We start from the raw sequence: 6934 nt of genomic DNA, 5'->3' as shown, positions 1-6934 counted from the left end.
GCTAAGGTTAGCGCTGCTGCAGTTCTTCGCTCTCGCCTGTCCCAACACTTGTCTTATTCGTAAATCAGTGATGACGACGATTACGGTGTTGATGACTGTTGAGTTTCGGCTCTCGACACTGATGTTACAATGCTGACCTCGGGTCCAGTGTTACAGTTGCGGAAACAGTGTATGGTGACTGTTGTTACCTGAGGCACACTGGTTGGTTCTCTCTGGCTGTCAGTCTTCTAACTAGTTTGATGCGGCCGACCACCAATTGGTCTCCTGTGGCAACCCATTCAACTCTAAGTAGCACTGGCACCCAACGTTCTCGATTACCTGTTCGATACATTCCTACAGTTTTTACCATCTCCATCTCCCTCAAGTACCATATCTCAAATGCTTCCATTGCCTTCTTTTTCGGTTTCCGCACAGTCCATAATTCACTCCACAGAATGCAGTATTCCAAATGAACGATCTCCGAAATTTATTCCTCAAAATAAGGCCGATGTTTGATACTAGCAGACCTCTTTTCGCCAGGAATATCTTTTTGGCCTGTGATTGTTTGATCTTTTACAGTGGAGTGTAGAATTTAAGGATGAAAGTAACTTTTGCACAAAGTTTTACCAGCAACTACCACTAGAAACAACTAGTACAGAAGGCAACTGAAATAAATAAGCAGTGAGACAAACAGAAATGACACTTTTATTCCAAGACAATAATTAAACTAAAGTCACAGTAATTTATGATGGTCCCCTGCACACTACAAAAGGTGGGACATGGTTCTTAATAGGTTGTGTGATAATCCAGGCCGGCAGTACGTGCTCCACAATGCGCTCCCATGCTGGCAGGGTTGGTATGGAGTTCTTGTGGTAGGTCGTTCCATTCGGTTGACAGCTTTGGATGGTCGTTGTTGTATACGGCCGTGCTGAAATACGTTCCCCCAACGCATTCTATACGTGCTCGATGGGATTTAAGTCGGGGGAATGGGTAGGCCAGTCTATTCGCAAAATATGCTATCGTTGCAAGAGGCTCCATTATCTTTTTCACCTGCGCTGTCCGCTGTGATCGTGCATTGTCATCCACCCCTGAAAAGACGCGCATCGGGAGGGACTAAAATGTTGCAATAACTTTTACTGGTGGGTGTGTTGTGTCCACAGATTTGGAGGTCAGAACGCCCATACAAAATTATGCCTCCCCATACCATAACACCTGGACCACCAAAACGATCAAGTTCGACTATGCTCGAACAGTCCACGGGCGTACGGCCGGTCCATTGCGTCCAACGGGCACAATATTTCGGCGATCAGACATGTCGCCATCGTCAGGTGCGCTGACGAACTGAACTTCTGAGGGCGGGCGGCCGTCTTAAATCCCCTCCCCCTGCGAGGCGTTCTCTCCGCGGTCCGCGCCCGGACCGCGTGTCGGCGATCGCCAAGACGCTGACATCGACGTCTGTGGTGGCGTCGGTGTAATTGCCTCGTCCGCCCTGGACGCCCGTTCATTTTCTTTGCTGGGCGTCTTTTAACTTGGAATCAATGCTGGTTCCCCTCCCTTGCTGAGGTTATAGCCGCAATCTCGGCTGATGAATCCGTCCCTGGCACGAATTTCGATAGCCTCTCTAACGACGCTGTCATGGACCGGCAATACACCTGTGGACTGTTCGAGCAAGAAATATGCCGGGAGAAACTGAAGAATCAAGTTCGACTATGTTCCTGGCTACATTACATATTCCCATCTCTCGCCATCGACTTCACTCCTCGTTGGTCCACCCCTTATGCTCGTAGCACCATCGGAGCGGTGCCGCCAATGCGTGAGTGTCAACGGAACACTGTTTTCGCACAACAAGAACATCACACCACCCCCTCCCCTCTCATGGAGTCGCTGTGCCACTGTAGGGAGAGAGGTTGTTTTGCAAACCGGTTAAATTTGTTCCCAATTGCACCTGATGTTTGCCTATTGCACAATGTAGCTGTCAGCTGCTGCTGTAGCTGACTGTGGCCAACCACCAGGGCCGGCGCAAGGCACGTGCGAAACGTGTGGCCGCACGGGGCGGCACTTTCTGAGGGGCGGCAAATCTGCCCCCTCCCCCCCCCCTTTTTTTTTTTCAAACTCAACATCCGTGCCCTAGAGGGTATTCGAAACCAAACCTCGGAGGGAGTGGCTTCGGGAGCTGTGGAATGGCGCTTCAACTACCTGCCACTAGCCGCCCCTGTTGAACAAGGGGAGGCAGGATGACTAATTTCTTCCTCGCCACTGTGGCAGCACCGTCGTGTTTACGCCAGAGGAACAGAGAGGGGGAAGCTGTCTGGCATAAACGCCAGTATTAAGAGTGGAGCGCTGTCAGCCTGTTAAGCGCCGTGCGTTTTCTCACAACTAATTTTGCAGAAGACGAAATCTAATTGAGAAATTCGAATGCAAAGTTCGATACTTGCGGTTACATGTTAAGCCTGTAGCAATTATGCTAAGCCCTTCAATGGCAGTTTCCGAGTGTTTTATTCTTCCCGCATTATGGGAAAAAAATGGTTGAACATTACTACAGTCAAACATGTCCAACGCCTACAATGGCTAGAAGTATTCCGAATGGCTAAATACGCTGCGAGTAATTACAAGTTATAAAGACATTGCTAATAAGCCTGGCATAAGTTGGGTTTCAACGTATTTTTGAAAATTTTTGCTATCTGTTTCTGATTGATAGTCAGACGTTTTGGTTTTTAAGCCATGAAACACCTGTCTCCGCTTGCATGAACAATAATTAATTAACCGGCACTTCTGTTTGGCAATACTACTCGCACACTATCACTCTGCCAACATTTATTTACTATATAATGCGTGCGAATCCATGTTTCATCTTAGTAAACTACTGGTCGCTTTGATTCTGATGAAAATCTGAGAAAGTATGGTCTTTTAGCAACAATTTCCTCTCCTCCGCACAAAACAAAATGGTTCAAATGGCTCTGAGCACTAAGGGACTTAACATCTGAGGTCATCAGTCCCCTAGAACTTAGAGCTACTTAAACCTAACTAACCTAAGGACATCACACACATCCATGCCCGAGGCAGGATTTGAACCTGCGACTGAAGTGCCTGGAACCGCTCAGCCACAAGTGCCGGCCCACAAAACAAAATGTTAATTTTGACACCTTCTAAAACGAAAATCCATAGACAGAACATTGCTTCTGAGGGTTTCCTTGCTAGCTTTGAAGCTCATTTCTGTTTGACAAAAGTTGTGCAGTTTTCGCAAAGTTGATATTTCTTTCTATTGTTCGTAATGCTATAGAAATTGCTGCCTGATAATACATTTATCCATATCATCGGTCACATACTTATTGTGAGCTTCTTGATTCTTCTTCTTGGGCGCTAGGCTAACCGTAGCTTCGCTGTACCTCGTCACGTGACCTAGTTCCTGGCACTGCCGTGTCACCACTTCGCCTTTCCAGGCAATAGGTATTGTTGCGTTCTCCACAACGAAAACTACAGAATTCGTTTCGGTAGTGGCCGAGGGAGTCAAGATTGGTCAGAAGCACTTTCATTGCGTTTCGTAAGAACAGAAGAACTGGTGCGTCCGAATTTCTTGCAATTTGGGATGTAATAGGTAAGTGCTTTTCATATAACGTACAATTAGTATAGCGCATGCACGTTACTCATAAGTTAGAATTTTTCTATTTCACGATTGCAGAATAGGAATTTTTTTCCTTCTGATCTGTTACTTCAAAAACTGGCAAGTCGGCAAATAAACACACGTCGTCCCAATAGCTAGAATGAAAATAAAGCTTAGAAAAGCGAGGTGACACGGCGATGACTAATTTGTTACCCATTATTCCATAATCAGACACGAAAGAAGTGATACATGGAAATTACGACAGATGACGAGTGTCAGTTCTTTAAAATGGACAACCGCAGTGCTGTGAGTTAATATATTTCGACTAGCATTAGTACCCGTCGATGCCCAGGTGTGTATTTATTGCATTATCATGTTACTCCATCTCCTTATTCTTCCTCTCTCCATTGTCTTACGCCCCACTCTTTACGTTTCACCTGCGTCTGTAGTGAAATTCCGCCTGAAATTCAATTTCACGCGGCTCCGTTCTTATGACTTCATCTCCTGAACAGTGTATCCTACAGTAATATAATTTTCCGCTTAAGTGCAGTGGAATATCAGGAAATAGTGTTGCAAGTAAAGTTAGTACACTGACATCAGCAGTTAGTTTCACGTAATCGTTCTTTACAGGCTGGATCGAAACATGTCCGACGGTATTAAAAGACTGTCTCGCAGTGAATGTAGGAAAAGACGGGCGCTGAAGGAAGATGACGATAAGAAGCAAAAGGATGCACTACAACGATATTTCAAGCCAAAGAGAGAACGACCTAGCAGCGGCGAGGGTGGAAAAATAGATCCTGAAAGTACAGAAACTAGTGGAGCTACTGCAGCTACATCTTTATCTTCAGGACATGACCAGAAAGCCGACGAATACAGTACCGCGACCACCGCATACAGTAGCAATGCTGTCGGTGGGCCATCCACAACATGTTCAACATACCTCGTCTGGACTCAAGACCTGCTTTGTACCGGAAGCTCCGAGATTGAAACATCAGGCAGAACTGAAATTAGGCGACCCGATTCGGAAAATACCCAGGAACATCAGCCGAGGTACTCACCACCGGAGAAGGGATTGAAGGCGAGCCTAAACTGGAAGACACAATTGACTCAGATCCCGGAAGATGGCCGGAAATTATTACCGACTGCATTCGAACGACTTTGGTCATGCGATGTCCTCCCGAGTGCATTAAGGAAGTTGAAGAATGTCCTAAAAACGCGGACAACCGGCGTTTCAGCCCTGTGCACAACAGCTATTCTTTGAAGAATTCACAAGAAGCTGATCGACATTTGTTGGTATACTCAAAGAGCAAGGATGCTGTGTTCTGCTTTTGTTGCAAACTTTTTTCGTCATCTACAGTAAAAATTGTAAAGAACGGTATAAGCGACAAGGGTCATCATTATCTTGGGAAATAAACACAGAATGAAATAATTCATCTTATTGGATCATCTATAACCAACAACATTCTATTAATGATGAAATCTGCAAAGTATTACAGTATAATTCTGGACTGCACACCAGATATTTCAAAAGTTGAGCAGATGACAGTTGTGGTACGTTTCGTCCAGGAGACAAGACTCGACGGGGTATACGATGTCCGAATTCGTGAGCATTTCCTGGGATTTCTTCCAGTGCCCGATTCTTCAAGCTCCACTTTGACGCGGGTCGTACTCAGGTTCTTGGAAGACAAAATAAAAATCCTATTGTGTAATATGAGAGGGCAAGGACACGACAATGGAACAAACATGAAAGGAAAGAAGTCTGGTCTCCAGAAAAGAATTTCAGATGTGAACAAGAGAGCATTTTATGTACTATGTAGCAGTCACTCATTGAATTTTGTTGTAAACGATGCCGCTATGTCTTCTAAATATGCTGTTTCCATGTTTTCGACAGTGAAAAGCTTGTATGACTTCTTCTCGTCCTCCGTTCGACGTTGGGATGTCTTGAAGAAGTATCTGCCTAACCTGTCGCTGAAGCCACTGAGCGATACTAGGTGGGAAAGTCGCATCGATGCACTTACTCCCATGAGGTTTCAAATTGGAGGCGTTTATGATGCACTGGTTCAGATATCAGAAGAATTCGATGGCATGACTACTCACGAAGTAACGTCACTTGCGAATCAAAAAATTACACCTTTCTCACTTCTTTGGTAATCTGGTACAATAATCTGGTACAACGTTCTGCTTCACATCAGTGTAGTCAGTAAGACCCTCTAGGCCACTGACATAAATGTTTCTGAGGCCGTGGAAATGCTTGAAAAAAGAAAGCATGTTTCGAAACCTGCAGAACAGAAGAAAAGGTTATGTCTTTCTTAATGGATTCCAAAGAATTGGCTACAGAATTAGAGGTAGAAGATCTAACGTTACCACTGATAAGCGTTGCCCGGCGACGAAGTAAGAAGCCAATCAATACACTTTACGTATGAAGAAAAGGATGAGACAATAGATGACCCAACAAAATGTTACAAGATTGAATTCTACTATTATCTTTTAGATATAGTAACCACATCTTTGGATGAGAGCTTCAATCAACTGAAATCTCATTGTGATTATTTTGATTTTCACTACGACATCGGCGAGCTGAAGAATCCACTTCCTGACAGCCTGGACACAAAGTGTAGAAACTTCGCAGCGATTTTGCAAGATCACGAGTCAAGCGACATTGATGCACCGGAGTTGAGGGAAGAACTAAAAGTGTTTTCAACATTGTTGAAACTTGGAATAGGTCCAAAGGAGACTCTGAAGTTTATAGGAAGACATAATTTTTGCCCTAATGTTAACATTGCTCTGAGAATTCTCCTAACACTCCCAGTGGCAGTTGCGAGTGGAGAGATGGGTTTCTCAAAACTGAAATTGATAAAGACATACCTCCGAGCAACGATGAGCCAAACTCGTTTGAATGATCTTGCAACAATATTGATTGAGCACGAGCTTGCAGAGGACTTAAATTACACAAATCGTGTGAAAGAGTTTGCACAAGCAAAAGCCAGGAAGGTACGATTTGTCTAGTATTTTTTAAAATTTTTTCATTATGATCAGTGTCTTGGTTATTTACTGTGTTGTTTCTTATTTTGTTCACCATTAAATACACTCCTGGAAATTGAAATAAGAACACCGTGAATTCATTGTCCCAGAAAGGAGAAACTTTATTGACACATTCCTGGGGTCAGATACATCACATGATCACACTGACAGAACCACAGGCACATAGACACAGGCAACAGAGCATGCACAATGTCGGCACTAGTACAGTGTATATCCACCTTTCGCAGCAATGCAGGCTGCTATTCTTCCATGGAGACGATCGTAGAGATGCTGGATGTAGTCCTGTGGAACGGCTTGCCATGCCATTTCCAC

This window comes from Schistocerca serialis, chromosome 2, assembly GCF_023864345.2.
Source record: "Schistocerca serialis cubense isolate TAMUIC-IGC-003099 chromosome 2, iqSchSeri2.2, whole genome shotgun sequence".
NCBI lineage: Eukaryota > Metazoa > Arthropoda > Insecta > Orthoptera > Acrididae > Schistocerca > Schistocerca serialis.
The sequence above is the reverse complement of the archived record's forward strand: the minus strand, read 5'-3'. Positions refer to the sequence as shown.